Source organism: Heterocephalus glaber, unplaced genomic scaffold (assembly GCF_053883595.1).
Source record: "Heterocephalus glaber isolate CG9 unplaced genomic scaffold, H.glaber_assembly_v1.0 deba00000122, whole genome shotgun sequence".
NCBI classification, from domain to species: Eukaryota; Metazoa; Chordata; class Mammalia; order Rodentia; family Bathyergidae; genus Heterocephalus; species Heterocephalus glaber.
The window spans coordinates 11,983,646-12,000,633 of NW_028258138.1; the positions used below are offsets into that span (position 1 = coordinate 11,983,646).

General features: G+C 45.7%; 1 protein-coding gene across 8 annotated transcripts in view; it reads left to right on the top strand.

The window, feature by feature from the left end:
- Tiam1 (TIAM Rac1 associated GEF 1) overlaps positions 1-16,988 on the top strand; it is a 384,121-nt gene that overhangs the window by 181,130 nt on the left and 186,003 nt on the right. For all 8 annotated transcript variants that reach the window (XM_087213203.1, XM_004842270.3, XM_087213200.1 and 5 more), the window contains one exon: positions 131-301. The gene's annotated coding sequence lies outside the window, so the exon portion shown is untranslated. The remainder of the gene's footprint in view (positions 1-130; positions 302-16,988) is intronic.

Sequence of the window (16,988 nt, forward strand, 5' to 3'; positions counted from 1 at the left end):
TCCTAACTACTAAAGTATGGAGCATCTACAACATCTGCAGCACTTTTCCTGTGTTATCTCATTGCTGTTTCTAGAAGTATATAAAAAAATGAGCACAAAACCTACCATTTTCCTATGTCTGCTCTTCTAGGTAGAATCACTGTGGACTGCAACCCACCTTTCTAGACCCCAGAACAAGGAGGAGGAAGGTTATCCCATGGGGTGTGACCCTCTGACACCCAGCCCCTCTCCCACGATATGAGTGTCTCCGGCAGATGGCATCTTTGGACATCTTGACAAAGCCACTTCTGTTTGGAATGGGGTAAGTGTGGGATTAGCAGAAGCCTGGGGAAGGAGGAATTATGCTTTTAAAGTCTTTATTGTATGGATAAAAGTCTTGCCTAAATGAACCTCCCTTTTGGGGCAGGAAGATCATTAGCAGTGACTGTGGTCTTGGTGGGATGAGAGTTGCTGGTTCTCTCCAGTTCAGCCTGAGGTTTTCAAATTGGTTCCCTGGGAACCTTCTGATGCTTTCAGGCCCCATTCTTTGGGTAGTTGCTATGGTTTTACTGTTTTAGAGACTTGAGAGGAAAATTCCCTACCTTTGTCTCCTTAACTTTGCCTGCCTCTGAGATTCTAGGAAAGGGGAAAAGGGAATGGATTTGGGCTGCAGAGGGAGAAACTTGGTATGAGAATCTGCTTATTTGGGGAATTTCCATGTGGGATGGTGCATGAGGCTCTCCCCAGGGAGGACCAAGGAGTAACGTGTGCCCTGTACTCTCTCATCTTCTAGTGGGGACAAGTCAGGTTGCCTATGTGGTCCTCATCTGCTTCACAGGGAAGAATGACTTAGACTAAAGAAGTTTTCTCACTATAGGGAGTTGCTGTTGTTCCTTCCCACTTTGCCTTTCTGCCGGGAACCTACCCACCGAACCTTGTCAATCAGTGGTGCATTCGGGAGGCATTACTTACTTCACGCTGACCAGGTTTTGGTAGAATTCTGGTTGGTCTGGACTTTGAACAAAACAGGAGGTAGGGCTGGGGATTTAGCTCAGTGGTTCTGCTGCCTGCCTCACAAGCGCAAGGTCCTGAGTTCGATCCCCGGTACCAAAAAAAAAAAAAAATAGTTTGGGCTGGGGATTTAGCTCAGTAGTTTCGCCGCCTGCTGCGCAAGCGCAAGGACCCGAGTTCAATCCCCGGTACCAAACAAAACAAAACAGGAGGCAGCAGAAACAGACATTTCTGAGGCTTCCAGATTTCCCACCCAGCATTCCAGGCCCTGCTCTTGTTCCTCCGTCTTGCTCTTGTCTCTGCTGCTACTTGTTCCTCCAGTCTTTCCTGTAGCTCCTCCCTGCCAGAATCCTGAGCGCAGCCCTCCCCAATTGTTCCCAGAGGCTGCTAGACAGCTCTCTTCCGTCACACTGCGATCATAACTGGGTTATGTGCTCTTTTCCAGAGTGGAATAAGGAGAACGCCGATTAACCCTTTACTGCACTTGCTGCCTGCGTTCTGCCCAGTGCTCTAGGATCCCTTCCTTTCTCGAAAATTCACTCTCCCCGGGGGGCTGTCACCCTACTTCCTTGTTGGAGAGCTGCCCTGAGGTGAGGGGTTGGGTCCTCTTTGACCAAGTGTTGGGGAGTCCCTGTGCTCTAGGTCATCTTATTCCAGGACAGCTCTCAGGATTCCCCCTCTTGCCTCCAGAAGGCCCCGTGTGGCTTCTGTCCCTCCCTGTTCCAGATGGTTTTCTCTGGAAATCCTAATGCATAAAATAATGTAACTTCTCCACTCTGCCTTAAATATCTTGTCTACTCAGCAAGCTGAGTGTAGTAGCCACAGCTGTAATCCAGCAGTTTGGAAGGTGAAGTCAGGAGGATCACAAATTTGAGTCATGCTTTGGTGAGACCTTGTCTTAAAACAAAAGGTAAAAAGGATGTAGCTCAACGTGAAGGCTCCCAGTTTGATCCCCACCACCACCACCACCACCACCAACACAAAATAAGACAAAATGAAACAAAACAAAACATCCAAACAAAACACAGAAAAACCAAAGTACCAACTTGTCCAGAGTAACTGAGTTGGGGAGTGGGGGAAGCTAGGAAGATTTGAACCCAGGTAACCTGGCGCCAGAGCCCATCCCTTAACCAGTGTTCTCTGGGGTCCCTCCACGGTGGGACCGCATGTCCTTGGCTGTCAGTGTGCTTCCGCATGCTGTGTGGTGCTCGTAAACCTTTGCGTAATGGGTGGAGGGACTGCCTTGCGGAATCAGCCTTCCTGGGTCCTGTCTCAGAGCATGCATCCTTGGTGCGTTCTCCCCCAGAGCCTTCCACCAGCTCTGTGCTGATTCAGGCTTGTCCCCTCTCGAAGTTCAGCTCAAGTCCACCTCTGCCTCACTGCCACTCTAGTCCATCCCAGCCCACCTTCCCTCTACCTGCAGAACCCACCTTACCTGTCAGGTGCTGTCTTGTATATGTCCCCTCCCCCAGCAGCATTGTCAATCCTCGGGAACCATGATTGTGCCCTGTCTCACAAGGCAAGTGTTTAGGGATTCTTTGGAGATCATGTAAAACCTGGTCGGAGCCAGCCACAGAAATGTCAAGGTTGTTCCACAGCTCTCTGAATGAAGGGAACTAATTGTGGTTTAGGAGCCGGATTGAAAAAAGAGAGCAAGGACCAGCTCTGAGAGTTGGGTGCCCATCCTGATGTGCACCTGTGTGTCCTTTCTCCCTGCAGCTGTTCGAGCTGAATCATAACATGGGTGTATCATCCCTTGGCTTTGAGCGCTGTGGCTAGCCATCTCTCCCTGGGGTACTGGAGCAGATTTATTGGGATGAGCAATGAGGATACTCTTCCAATGCTTGTGACTGTGTTTGGACAGGTTCCATGAACATGGAAGGAGAAACTTGTGGAGTAACCCCCACCCCACTCCTTGAGAGATAAGGGACATCCCCTCAGCAGAGTACTGGGCTTGAAGTTTTAGCTGGTGATGGGCCACAGTCCACAGCAATCTCTCATTGCTTTTGTCCCCTGGGATGTACTTTGCCTGCCATTCTGGTGTCATGGGAAGAAGGCTAGCCTGGGACTAAGAATGCAAAGAGAAGAAGCTACATACATTGAGCACCTGCTGTATATCCAGGATTCTTCTAAGTGCTCTCTAAAAGAATACAGTACTAAGTACTCTCCCTTGGTACTTGGGAGAGTGGGTTCCAAGACTTCCTCAACATCTCCAGATGTTGAAGTTCCTTATATCAAATGGTGTAGTCTTTCTATACAACCTACACACATCCTCCTTAGACTTTAAATCACCTCTAGGTTACTTAGAGTGCCTAATACAGTGTAAAGATGATGTAAGTAGTTGTGTGCTGTATAGTTTATTTTTTTGTTTGTTTGTCTTTTTGGTATCGGGGATCGAACTCGGGACCTTCCACTTGCGAGGCAGGCGGTGGAACCACTGAGCTAAATCCCCAGCCATGTGCTGTATAGTTTAGAGGATAACGATAAGAATGAATCTATTCAGTGCTGATGTAATGGATGTGCAGTTGGTTGAATCAGTGGTTGCAGAGCTGTGGAGGTGGAGGGCTGGCTGCACATGACTGAACCTTCCACTCCTCTGCCATGTGTGGTTCCCCTTCCTTATGTCCAGTTGATGGAACCCAAGTGGCTTGACTGGAATCCCACCATAGTGGCATTGCCTTTGGCTTTGATATGCATTTTATCTGACTTCTGAGCCCATGGTGTCATCCATGGTGACCTTCAATTCTGGATATAAACAGAGGAGTTTAGATGAAGACATCTAATGGTTGTATTCACTCTAGAATTCAGAGACTATTGAGTTCATTTCTAATCTACCTTTCCTTTGTTGGGCAATTCCTCTTCATGTTTCATGAATTCGTTAGTCATTACTGCCTGAAATACCATGGTTAGATGTTGCTGTTTTGGAGGGTGGGTAATGTTTGAAAAGTTACAAAATTAGGGCTCTCACTTTGGTCTCAGATGCTCATCCATGAGTGAAATGTGTCAGGTGTTCTCTGCGCACCCTCAAGAAAGTTAAATCGTGTTTCTTCTCCGTAAGAAGCAGGAGACCCTCTGGCTAGAGCAGTGGCTTTCTCTGACTGTCCTGCTCCCTGGCGCATACAGCCTGACGCTGCAGGACACCCTGCCCGGGCCTGTCTGTCTCCTGCCCACACTGCATAAACATTGGTGTGGCAGGGACAGATGGCCATCCCAGGGCCCTTTGATGTCACATTTGGTTGCCTGGGTAGGGGTAGGGTGTTGGCAGCCAGTCTCCACAGGAGGAGGACAAGACTGCCTGGGAAATACCGACTTGATAGTGGGTAAACAAAAGCTTAACCCCGGAAAAGCTGGGTGCCCTGGTACATGTGCAGCCTGGGCAGTTATGGAGTCAAATTTACATAAGTGTGTTTAGCTTGGGAAGAAGCCATTCTGCCCAAAGCATGGCCTTTTCTCTCTGCTTCTTCTAATTGATGCTCCTCAGAGGCTGGTTTTCTTATGGGAAATGTGAATGAACTGCGTGGGGATGGTGAAAGGGGGTGTAGATCATTACTTTCAGAGCTGGGAAAGAATTGCACGCCAGACGTCTGGCTTAGCTATGCTGGAGGCTCAGGTGAAGGTGCCTGAAATCCCAGAGAGGAAGCCTGTGGCGTCCCTATCAGTAGGATTCTCTGCTGTTCAAACAGGGTCAGTCTGTGTAATGAGGGGGGAAGGCTTTGATAGCAAGAAGGAAGCAAGCTAATGAAGCACAGCACCCAGACAGGGAGCGCAGAAGGGCACCAGAACCCCTGAAGGAAACCGCAAGAGCTAACCACGCGTTAGCATCAGGTGGGACTTCCGGTGCTGCTCTCCAGCGCCCGCTGGAGGAGGGAGCTTCGACCAAGCGCGGAGTCCAACCAGAGCCGGAAACTGGGAGCCACAAAACTCCGAGAAAAGCTTTCCTGATCCTAGCCTTGGGATAATAACCGTAGCTCTTTCTTTTTTAATATACTTATTGCAGTACCAACAGGCCAAATTAAGGTAATATATTCAGCTTAACAGAGGGACGTTTAGTCACTGTGCTTCATATTAATTTTTTTCGGGGAATGGGGGGAGTTGGCCAGTTTGTTGTTTAATTTTTTCAGCAGCTCATTCATTTTGCTGAGATGTGTCCTTCAGCTCACCCTTGTTCCAGGAGCTGACAGAGCGGGAGGGAAGAAATGACAGGCCGTCCAGAGTCACGAGGGAAGCAAGTCAGGGCAGAAAGGGAAGCAAGCGAGGGCGGAAACCAAGATTCTGTTAACTTTGAAAAGCCAAGGCTCTGGCCATTGAGCTGTGCGGGCTAATGGTGGGAAATTCTCAACACTGACATTCTTACTAATTTTTCTGCTGGTCATCGAGAGCTTACTGCGTGCCAGGCACAGTGCTAAGTACTTGGAGTGAACTCACACGCTGAAGCTTCAAGATGATTAGTGAGTTATAATGATGCCAGCTTGACATCTGAGGAAATGGTACAGAGAGGCATCAGGGTGGCCACCTGGCTTACATGCATTTTTGATTTACCGTATTTGCAACACTCAATGGGTTTATCAGAAAGTAATGCCGTGGTAAGTCGAGGAACACCTCTATTCCTTTCATTTTAAGAGCAGGGGACAGAAAACCAGTGTTGCCTCGAAGCATGGTATTTCTGCTGAGTTTTCTCAGCTTTAGAGGAAGGTACTTTGTGCGGATAACCGAATGGGCCATTTAGTCCTGAAAAGATCCAACCAACTGACTGTTTTGTAAGTCACTGGAGATGATTTTTATGACCAGATAAACAGCATGAATGTGAGCATGGGAGTTTTCTTCCTCAGCTCCTTATTGGTGGCTTGGACATTTGCTTCTGGGTGATTCCAGTGTTTGTGTTACTTCTGCTAGAAATCGCGCCTATTCAGGGCAGAATGGGTTTTTCTTTTTAGTTAAAAAAGAATTAATGAGATGAGTAAAAGTATCTATAATCTCACTCGTTTATGTTTAAATAAAATGATTATCGTTATTGCTAGTTGGTTTTCCATGAAATCTGAAAGCATACAGGGGCAAGAAGGATGTCAAGAGTCGGGTGTGGTGGTGTACACTTGTAATCCTAGCACTCTGGGAGGCTGAGGGAGGAGGAGTGAGTGGAGCTCAATCCGGGCAACTTAGTGACTTTGTAAGATCCTGTCTCAAAATAAAACATGAAAAAAGGGCCGAGGAGGGAGCTCAGTGTGAAAACCCTGGGTTCAATCCCCAGCAACTCCTCTCACCCCCCCAAAAAGAGACCCAGATTTTTGTCCTGGGATTTTCCCAACTCTGACTTTAGGTGCATCAATTGCTCAGGACAGAATCACGTCCTCAGGGGCCTTGTGACACCTACACATTTCTCTCCATCTTGTATAGGTCTTGGTATGCAGACCTGTAATATAGCTACTATGTATCAAGACCCGACTTTTAGCTTGGTGTTCATTTGCACATTACTTATTTCTGTCTTTGCCTGGATCTTACATTTTTCCTGGTGTCTTTATAATCCTTTGTTATTGTCCAATTTTGCTCTGTTATCTTTCTTTTTACTCTAGGAGTAGGTTTCATGTAGGGTAAAAATGGAAACTAAAGAAAACATAGGATCTGGAAATAATTTTCAGCAGTTGAGAAATTAAACAAAATAGGAAAATACACCACTTTTGTTGCTGACCCGATGAGGAGGGGGCGCAGGAGTGCAGGCCTGCTTTTCTGCAGTAATTAGATGGAATGCATTGTACGTGGCTGTTTGAGTTTGGGTTCACAGAAAGCCAGAGAGCCAGCTTGAGTGTGTCCGGGTGACATTGGAGCTCGGATGTCTGCCTCTCACACCTACTAGTTGTAAGCAGACCAAAAACTCATGGGGCTTCCTCTTCAGCCTTCTTTTTCACTCACAAATCAGGGAGGTTGGGGGCCTTGGACCCTGAGACTCTGGTAAAGGTTGGAGCAGCCTTGAGGAAGGGAGGAGCATTGCAAAGGCCTTCTAAAGGCCTTTAGATTTCTTCATTTTTCATACCCAGAGATTGAACCCAGGACCTTTGCGGTGAGCTATATCCCCAGCCCTTTTTTATTTGGAGACAGGGTTTCTCTAAGTTGCTCAATTGGCTGGGCTAGGCTGGGCTTGAACTTGCAGTCTTCCTGCTTCAGCCTTCAGAGTGTAGGGATTATAGGCGTGAGCCACCACACCGAGTTTAGGTTTGGTTTTTAAAGCTGGTTTGCATACAGTACTTGGGGACTCTCAGTCCTGAGCACTTGGTAGTTTAGGGTCTTTCAAACCAGAAATGCTTTTTGATTTTGGAAAGTCCTAAGAAATGGATTCTTTTGGAGAATCATTTCTTAAAGGCAACTGGGCTCTTGGACGTGGTTTTGATTATCTTTCCCCGTGTTTCCCTGGGAATTGTGGCTGGAGGTCTTTGGAGCAGTGTGGGCGAAGGCCTGCAGCCTGGCTTGCGTTGACACAGTCCCCTATTCTGAGAGATGCGCCTGTCTCACTCAAGATGCCTGCATTGAAAAAAACTAAAACAACTTTATTGAACTGAAAATTTACATGCCACACAATTTACAACTTAAATGGAAGATTCAGTAGATTTTAGCACATTGACAGAGTTGCACAACTATAACCACAGTCACACTTAGGTCACTTTTGTTATCCCAAATCAAAGACTCTACCTACTGTCATCACTCAATCCTTCCCCCTAAATCTAGGGAACCACTGAGCTACTCTCTCTTCATAGATTTTCCTATTCCGGAATTTATTTATTTTCAAAATAGACTGTGGTCATAACAACAATACAGATCTTAACATATCCTAGGAAATGTAAGTCCTCCTCCCAAACCAGATTAGTGAAACCAGAGACCGACAACAGAAATATGCTTGGAATATAATTACTTTTTTCCTTCCCTTTAGTCTCTTCTCTTATCTTATTAAAATTTTCTTATAAGGGAAACCATACTGCGTACAAGCTTGTGTGTCTGATTTACTTCACATAACATTAAGGTTTCAAGGTGCATCCATTTTTCTACAGATGCTTCAAGTTCATTTTTCTTAACAGCAAAGTAGTGCTCCATTGTGTGTAAATACCACATTTTCTTTATCTGTTCATCTGTTGATGGACAGATAGGCTGATTGCAAGATTTAGCTTTATGAACTGTACTGCTATAAAGATAGGTGTACATACATCACTGTTGTGTGATGGTTTTAACTCTTTTGGGAAGATACCCAAAAGGCTAATAGCTGGGTCAATGGAATTTCTGTTTTTTTTGGTGGAATCTCCATACTGATTTGCATAGTGATTTTACTGATTTAACACTTCTACTAACAATGAAGAAGGGTTCCTTTCCGCCACACCCTCACCAGCATTTATTATTGGTTGATTTCGTGATGGTAGCTGTTCTTTCTGGGGTAAGATAGAATCTTAATGTTGTTTTAATTTGCATTCCTTGAATGACCAGTGATGCTGAACATTTTTTTATGTATTTACTGGAGATACCGACATTTTTCATTTTTGTAGCCTTTTTGGGGGCCTTTTTAATTGTTTTGACCGTGGTATTGATAAAATCCAGGGTCTTGCACCTGCTACGTAAGCAGTCTACCACTGACTACACCCCAACCCTATTTTTGTGACTTTTGTTTTCTCATTAGTATGTGGATTTTGAGATATACAGTAAATGGTAGAATGAATGCTTACGCTCCTAATTCATTTGTACACTTGTGTCCGGAGCCTTGTAGGAATCTTCATTTTAAAATGTGTCATGCTTTTTGTTGGATGCTCTGTTGCATGTCTGAAGTGCTTTCAGCACTGGGCAGTGTTTTCAGCACCTGCTGTATATGGCAGCCACGGGTAAGGGATCCCCTCGTGCTGCTTATGAATTAGTGGGATCCGTGGGGAAGCACAGGAGAAGTGTGGAACAGAAGGGGCAGTGAAGTCCTGCAGACATATTTTATTTGATGGAGACAAAAGAAAATATTCCAATCGCATTTTACCTGTCAGAATTTATAAATCTTTTTGAAGTGCTTGAAAAAAAATTATGGTATTAGAGATGAATTTGCTTCCATATACAACTAAAAGCAGACTTTGCCAAATTTAATTTGTCAAAGGGGTTCCTAGAAACAGATACTTTTCTGGACAGTATGGAGCCTATTTTTGTTTTTTTTTTAAACTCAACTATGGTCATTCTTTACATTTCTGTCTCATATAAATCACCCCACAAAATCCTGTATAAGGGTGTTTATAGCAACCATGTTCATAATTGCAAAATCTTGGAAACAATCAAGATAGCCTTCGGTAAATGAGGGGACACCCAGATCCATGCAATGGAATATTATTCAGCACTGAATAGAACTGAGCTATGGAGCTGTAAGAAGACACAGAGGAACCTTGAACATGATTGTCTGGGGGACACAGGGGATTTTTAGGGCAGTGAAACATCTATTGTTTATGGTATTCTAATGGTGGACACATGCCACTGTACATGTCATTGTTCCAACCCAGAGAACATACAAGTTTAAGTCAAACCCTAATGTAAACCATAGATGTTGGGTGCTAATCAAGTGCTGGCCTAGGTTTATCATTTGTGATTGATGTCACACTCAAGTGGGGGAGGCTGTGCACGTGGAATGGGGGTCTATAAGAAATCTTTGGTTTCTGCCCAGCTTTGCTATCAACCTTAAACTGTTCCATAAAATAGAGTCTGTTATAAGACAGCACCACAAAGTGGAGGAGACAGAACACAGAATTTGCTTCATAATGTCCAATAACGTGCCTCTTGGTCTGTATTACTTCTCAAAGTCTCTGTCTGTCCAACTGGAGCAGCACTTGGTAGGTGGTATGAGTGAGTCCCTCATCAAGAAGAGGCTGTGATGAAAACCGGGCTTTACTCTGGTGGCTTCATGACCAAGAAAGCACAATGTTCAGTCCCCGTTTTCTTCCTTCTGATCGTGTATGGTGGCAGTGTTGGTAGTACTAAGGGGTTAGTACTACCAACACTTGGGGTTACACAAGCCGATTCTTTTGGTAGGTTCCATGTTAGCCAAACCTTCTGGCTTTGGGGATAGTTAGGGGGAGTAGGGCTTCAATATATTTGAAAGAACTGTGGTCCGGGGACCAGAAGGGTCACGTCTTGCGTGGATCTTATCACTTGTCCCATTATCCAGGAGCTTTGTGCACAGGGCACAAGAGCACGGAACTGAAAAATCTCCTAGAAGTTTATATTTGTGTTTTTTTCTTGGGGGCTGTCTTTTACTTTTTGAAGTCATCATCCATCTCTTCTACAAATATTTACCAAGTGCTTCACTTGCACCCCACTCAGTTCTGGGTAGCAGGGATACCGCTGTCAATGGGATGGGGAAGAACCTGTTCCCAGTACGACATTCTGCAGGCAGAAGAGGGTGAGCAGGCTATTCCGGCCCACACACACCCTGTGGGAGGCGATCGAGACCATGCAGAACAGTGAAGGAGGAAAGGGCTGGGTGTTGAGCTTTTGAATAGAGGGCTTACGAAGCCATCAAGCATGGGTGATGTAGCAAGGATGGCCCAGCTCTTTCAGTAACAGAGGGCAGAGGGCTGGCCCTGCATAGTGGGAGGATCACCATGGAGACCACAGCACTTAGCTCTACATTGCCAGTGGAAGAGCAGGGGTGAGGGAGTCAAGATGCGGGTACAGGGAGATTGTCAGAGACAAATTTGGTGTGATGGAAGCCTGGGAGAGTCATGGGTAGAATGGGGACCTGGTTAGGTTCAGGTCTTCATAGGTTCCCTCGCAGGTCCTGTGGTGAGGATAGGCCCAGCAGCTTCCTCAGTTGGACCACCGCTCCTCAGAGTCCTTGTGTCTGAACACTGATTGAATTCTGTTATTGAACACACAGCTTGATCCCACTGGTGCTCTTGGGTCTTCATTCATCAGTTTATTTCAGCTTCTCTAGGCATAAATCTCTATAGTTGGTGAGAAAAAGGACTTTCACAATTGGAGGGTAGTTAGCTGATGAATTCTATAACAAGATCAAAGGTGGCTGGAAAACACCTGAAGATAATTTAGGCTTCTCTGCAACTCAGTGTTTCTTTTACCTTCCAAGTGGGAAAACCCTCATCTTAGTTAATTTCTCATCCCTGGGACACAATACCCAACAGGCACAATGTAAAGGAGGAGAGGTTTATTTTGGGTCACGGTTTGTAGGGGTTTCAGTCCATAGTCAGCTGGCTCCAAGGTGGGGTGGGGTGGCATAGAGGTGTGGGAGAGCTTGCTTATGGCCTGGCAGTCAGGAAGGAGAGGGAGAGATCAAGGGAGGAGGGAGAGACTCGGGCCCCACCTACAACGACCACCTTGTATGGACCAGGCTTCTCCTCCCAATATCACATGGAGTTATAAAGGCATCAGTGGCCAAATCCGCTAATGAGTATCACATCCCCACGATCCAGTCACCGCCCCAAAGCCCCACTTGTGACCTGTGAGGCTTTGGGGGTACATCTAGATGTACACCTAACACCCCTCCTCCCTGTACATAGCTCCGCACTGACAGTGATCAGATCCCTTCTCCTCCCCACCCCACACTTCCCTTTCCTGTTCAGGCTGCTCCTTGGGAGTCCTAGTTCCGAAAGACTATTTGTTTTGTGCGTTACCTTCTCTCTGGAACCACCTATTTAATCATGGCCCTAACACATAGGTTGGATCTCTGAGACTGAAAAATTCAAACCTGAATGTTTTGGCATTTGGCCCTGTTTGCTTGTTGTAAGTGGCATGTGGTACATGTGTCCACAGATGTTGGAAGGCCGGTGCACTTTGAACAAAATAATAATAACTTTCAGATCTGGCCCCCTTTTCATCTAGGGATCTTAAAACCCCAAGTGCACATTAATTAAACCTCACATCCCTGGCAGGTCGAGAAGGGATGGTGGGCAGTGTGGCTTTGATCACCACTGCGGAGAACGTGGAGGGACAGCCTCTGGGCTGGACGCGGTGGCACGTTTGCCTTTCATCCTGCATCTGAAATACTTTGCCAGTAGGACCTGGTGGGAGGTATGGTCTGCACTTCTGGGGACCCCAAGGACTTGCCTTAGCTTTTTAGCATTGGTGACACAGGGAGCTTCTTTCTGCCCAGTTCCTTGGGTCATTTGCCTTATTGTGGATTATCTAGCAGGATGGTACAGTTGATTGGTAAGGTGGTGGTTTGGTTCTCTTTCTATCTTTTGGATTTGCTAGGCAGAGAGGTAGGAAGTTCCTTTAAAAGTGTCAGCTGCCTTCTGAACTGGTAATGGGTAATTCTTTGCTCACAGCCTGGGGCATCCCCTTTATCTTAATGCTGTCTTTCCCAGGTAGGTTGGGACAATAGAAAGGCAGGGAGAGCCAGGTCTATCTGGCAGATGAGGCATTGATTGTAGCCTCAGGAAGAGTGGAATAAATCACAAAAACTAGGAAATGGTGCAGGTGTACCATGGGTGGGTGAGGAATTCAGCTGCTAACCCATGTGAGGGGCATTTAGGGGTCTGCCATCACTGAGATCAAGAGTTTTCTGTATACTGCACAGCTGTTCTTTGGGGGATACTGTGTGATAAGTGGAGAAAGTCATCTGGCAGGTGTGAAGTGTGTGAAATACCTAGATAGTTTGCAAAGGACCGACTTTGATTTTAAACAGGAAATCTTCAGGCCCATTGCCAATCTAAAGTACATTCTTTTTTTTCTTTTTGGCACCGGGAATCGAACTTGTGACCTTCCACTTGGGAGGTAGGCAGCCACACTTCTGAGCTAAATCCCCAGCCCTAAAGTACATTCTTGATTTTACATTATAACATTGCCTTCATCCACAGTTGCATGTGGAAATAAGCAGTGTTGCCGAGAAGCATTGAAAAGTATGGTTTCCTCAGTACCTCCTCTGCGTGATGCCTCCAACCTACCGATACCTGGTTTCTTTCCATCTTTGTGACCTAAAGTGGAGAAGCATATCTGTACTTCTGCAGATGCAGGATGAATGTTTATATTCTTGAGCAAATTCTAAAACCATACTCTGTGAAAGCGTTTCCTGAGAGTCTTCTCTAATAGTGTTGAACTTTAAGAAATAATTCTTTCATTTAATTATTTCAGCATTGCATTGGTGTGTTCTTTTTTTTTGGTACTGAGGATTGAACTCAGGACCTTGCGCTTTCGAGGCAGGCGGTGAAACCACTGAGCTAAATCCCCGGCCCAGGTGCGTTCTTTCTTTACCCTGATGCAGCTACTGAGATGTGTGGCTGTAGGTTGGGTTTTCCCCATTTCCTTTGTACGGTGAGGGCCCTGGTTAGGGAGGCTGTTACTGGAATGTTCCTGCATACATATGAAATCGGAGCAGAGAGTGGCTTTGTTTTTTGGAAGCCAGGATAAGGATTTCTTTTGGGCTCCAGCCTGGATGTCACTTTTTCTAGTTGGGCAGTTAGTCCTTTTGCTCATGGCCATGTCAGGGCCCCTATAGATGCAATCCTAGATTTCCCAGTTAGGCCTGAAATGTAGCATCAGAAAAGTTGGCCGAGAACAGCATACTGAAAATAAAAATCTGGGCTGCGCTGTTTACTCACCATGTGGCTTTCGGCAAATCACTTAAATTCTCTGTACTTTGCCTTCTACATTTTTTAAATGGGGACAAGTACTTTCCTTATGAAATTCTTAAGATTAAAATACTTCTCAAGTGCCCGACTTATCATAGGTCCCTCAAAAGTATCATCTACTGTTGTCATTATTGGTATCTCAGTTGTCATCTCTTTGTCCCTAGGTAGGAAACAAATTAACTATTATTGAAGATTTAAAGAGATTTCTACTGCCTCTCCTACTAAGTCATTGTAGGATTTAACCATTTGTGAAGCCAGCTTCCTTGATTTCTTGCATTTGGAGCGGGGAGTCTTGCCTTCATTATCTTCAGGAGATAGATACCATGAGATTTGAAATCCATGTCTGGGTCTTTATTTTCCACTTCCTCTGTTAGTGTGTGTTATGGCTTGTATCTAGATGTCCCTCAAAGCCTCATCCCATCATAAGTGGGGCTTTTCAGAGGTGGCTGGATCTAGAGTGTGAAGCTCGTATTGATTCATGGTGCAATGCTAGGGTTAAGGGCACTAAGATTAAGGGTGTGAGTGCTACCTGCCTTAAGGGCAGGTAGCCTGAAAAAGATACAAGAGACAGAGAGAGGCTTGTCGCTTGCTTGCTTTTGCTGCCTTCTGCCTGCCATGAACTGTTTCTCCTCTGCCATGCCACCCTGCCTTGGAGCTAGCCAGCTATGAACGGAAGCCTCTACAAACTGTGAGCTAAATAAACCTTTCCTCCTTTAACTTTGGGTATCAGGTATTTTGTCTCAGCAACAAGAAAAGTAACTAAGAGAATGTGTCTGTGGCACTACTTTAAAAAAGAACTACATTTTCTTAGGATGGTTTTAGGTTCACAGGAAGCCGTGAGTTCCCATATAGCCCTCCTCCCCCTTCATCTTCTGCTTCCCACAATGTCATCATCCCAACCAGAATGGAACGTATGTTAGACCTGATGGACCTACATTCACATGCCATTAACCTGGAGGCCACAGGTCACATTAAGATTTACTTGTGGTGTCTGACAAATGCATAATGATGCGTATCCACCATTAACTATCATACAGAACTGTGTACTGCCCTAGAATTCCTCTAAGATCTACCTATTCACCCATTGCCCCCACTGACGCCTGCCAATCACTGGCCTTTTAATGGTCTCCATATTTTACATTTTGTAGGAAGTCATGTAGTTGAAATCCTGCAGTACATAATTTAGATACTACATTCAAGTCATATCACCTGTTTATGGCTTCTTCATAACATTCATATCTTGGCTGTGAAGCCCAGAGATGCATCTTGTTCCACTGTCCCATGAACTTCACTGGAAATCCAAGTTCCCTGAGGCGAAATTTCACCAACTGCTTGATTGTTGAGGGACTCATGCCTGAGCTGTGTGAGAGAACCATGAAATGGGCTGTGTTTTGCTCAAGTTATCAGTGGCTGCTTGCCACCATTATGGAAATAAAAATAGAACCCACATAATTTTAAACATTCATTTGGCCCAGGGCCTAACATTCCACAGCAACTCAGTTCAGTGGACTTGCTAGGAAACTAGCTATGGTTTGGAGGTGGCCATATGTATGTGTGTGTGTGTGTGTGTGTGTGTGTTTGTGTGTGTGTGTGTGTGTCCATAGCCCTGACTCACAAGAGGTGACAGGAGAGTCAGTGTTTCATGACAGAGAGAACAGTGGTGACAACTGTAGAAATAGTGCAGGAAGGGGTGGAGTGTGATAGCCAGCAGTGTGGGTTCAGGACGAAATGTGGATTTGCAGCCACCTCTGTCTTAGATGTCCAGGGGGCCCAGAGGGAGCTGCTATCCCTGCTGGGATTTCAGTTCCTTTTTTGTTGTCTTAGTTTGTTTTGTGTTGCCATAACAGAATACCACAGATTGGGTAATTTATAAAGAGGAAAAATGTATTCGGTTTCAGTTCTGGAGTCTAGATGTCCAAGAGTGTGGCCCGGCACATGGTGCTGTGTGGGCTTTCTGGCTTCATAGGGGGTGAGGGAGCTGGAGCAAGGAAAGCTGAGGATGTTAGACCCGCCTTTGTGACACCATCTCCTGCAAGAATGAACTCACTTCCACCGAAGTCACTCACTACAGTGACAGCAGCATCATCCATTTATGATGGTGGCGCCCTTGGGAACCGAACACTTCCCATTGGCCCCAGCCCCAACACGGCTGCATCTGGATGTAAGGACCCAATGCAGGGACTTTGGGGGACACGAGCCACGGGCCCCTGTAAGGTGGGGGACGATGGTGGTCACCGCACAGCGCTGTTGTGATGAGCAAGTGAACACTCGTGTTGCCTTAGAGCAGCCAAGCCAGTGGCGAAACAAGAAGATGGCAGCAAAGCGTTTGCTTGCTTCTGGGGGATGCTCTGCTGGCATCCAGCTGATTTCTTTCCAGACATCTTTGTTCCTCCTCTACAGAGCTGGTTTCAGAAGGGTGTCAGGAAGGTTAAAGTTTTCCTACAGTTCCTACTGTCAGTCCCTGCCGGGGCAATTCACCCAGTGTGAGTTCCTGACTCCCTGCAACAACCCTCAGGGGTCACTTCCTCCTTGCTTTGGTACTGAGGATTGAACTCAGGACCTTCACCTTGAGCTACATTCTCAGCCTTCCTTTTTTTTGGTACCGGGGATTGAACTCGGGTCCTTGAGCTTGCAAGGCAGACGGTGGAACCACTGAGCTAAATGCCCAGCCCCTCTTAGCCTTCTTTATCTGTTTGTTTATTTCTTTCTTTATAGTCAGGGTCTCACTAAGTTGCCTGGGTTGGGCCCGAATTTGAACCTTTCTGCCTCAGCTGCCCAGAATTGTGGGGTTACAGTGTGTTCTACCACATTCGGCTTCACTACCTCTTCAGTTCCGCATCTAGTGAGGCTCTGAGTGTCACAGGGAAGCTCTTGCCATGGTCCTGCGTCAGTGCATAGCTGGGATTGCTCTGAGGTTCCCTGCCACCTGTCCCGAGTGTAAGCTCCTGGCTCGTACCTGTCTCAGAAATCCCTCACTTATCCCTCGTGGACCAGAGGCCCTCGTTTTTTGTTTTTTTTCTCATTTCAAGTTTATTAAAACTTTAGCAGTACAAATTATCCAGGTTGCAGATTATCAAAAGATCAACTCATTTAAAAAAATTATAGATATTTTTCTTAACTGTATTTATGAGTAAAAAGCAAACAAAATTGAGCTGTCTTTTTTGCGTGTAGTAAAATATAATGTTCTGACCATTGTTAAGTGAACAGTTGAGCAGCCGTAGCGCAATTTATTCATCTCATACAGAAAGTGTACTCATTCAGCAATCAGCCCGCATCTCTCCTCCTCTACCACTCCTTCCGCCAGCCCTTTGTAACCTCTGTTCTGTATTTCACCTAGGAGTTGGCTTATTCCAGATGCCTTGTATAACTGGAATCAATGTTTGTCCCTTTTTGGTTTGCTTTATTTACTTATTTTTT